We start from the raw sequence: 861 nt of genomic DNA on the forward strand, positions 1-861 counted from the left end.
CAAAGCCGTCGGCTGTTTGGTCTAGTGGTATGATTCTTCCTTTGGGTGGAAGAAGTCCTGGGTTCGATTCCCAGAACAGCCCAAATTTGAAATCACAAAATTGGGAAGACAGGCGAGTTGTGTGCGTCTCCGTCTCCGCCTCGACCCCATTTTCTCTTTTATCATCCTATCCCTTTGATGAAGACTCTCACTGTTATAAGCTCTGTATTGGCCACTGCGGCTTCAGGTCAAGCACCGCTCCCTTCTTTCGGAGGGGCCTCTCGCGCTCCGGCGGGGAATGCGATTACCGCCCCTGGTAGACTACGGCCCACATTCACGACCCCCAGTGAGAGTACAACCGCAGGAAGAAGAAGACCCACTTTTACGACCCCCAGTGACAGTACAACCGCAGGAAGAAGAAGACCCACTTTTACGACCCCCAGTGACAGTACTACGGCTGGTAGAAAAAGACCCATGTCCACCACCCACGGCACAGCAAGGCCTGATTTCACGTTGAAGCCGGACGCCACCACGCATGGAACCGCTAAGCCTGTTTTCACGTTGACGCCTGATACTACTACCCATGGGATCGTAAGACCTGACTTCACCTTGACTCCTGATGCTACTACCCACGGCACCGCAAGACCTAATTTCACGTTGAAACCGGATGGCACCACTCGTGGAACCGCTAAGCCTGTTTTCACGCTGACGCCTGATGTCACCACCCATGGAACCGCCAAGCCTATTTTCACGTTGACGCCTGATACCACGACTCACGGTACCGCCAAGCCTGTTTTCACGCTGACGCCTGATGTCACCACTCATGGAACCGCCAAGCCTATTTTCACGTTGACGCCTGATACCACGACTCACGGTATCGCC

General features: G+C 54.0%; 1 non-coding gene across 1 annotated transcript; it reads left to right on the forward strand.

Moving 5' to 3' along the window:
• The first annotated feature begins 10 nt into the window (after positions 1–10).
• GNI_148650 lies at positions 11–82 on the forward strand. Its single transcript has one exon. It is a non-coding gene; the product is annotated as a tRNA-Pro (tRNA).
• Positions 83–861: the final 779 nt, after the last annotated feature.

Source organism: Gregarina niphandrodes, assembly GCF_000223845.1.
Source record: "Gregarina niphandrodes unplaced genomic scaffold scaffold00041, whole genome shotgun sequence".
In the NCBI taxonomy this organism is placed as follows: Eukaryota; Apicomplexa; class Conoidasida; order Eugregarinorida; family Gregarinidae; genus Gregarina; species Gregarina niphandrodes.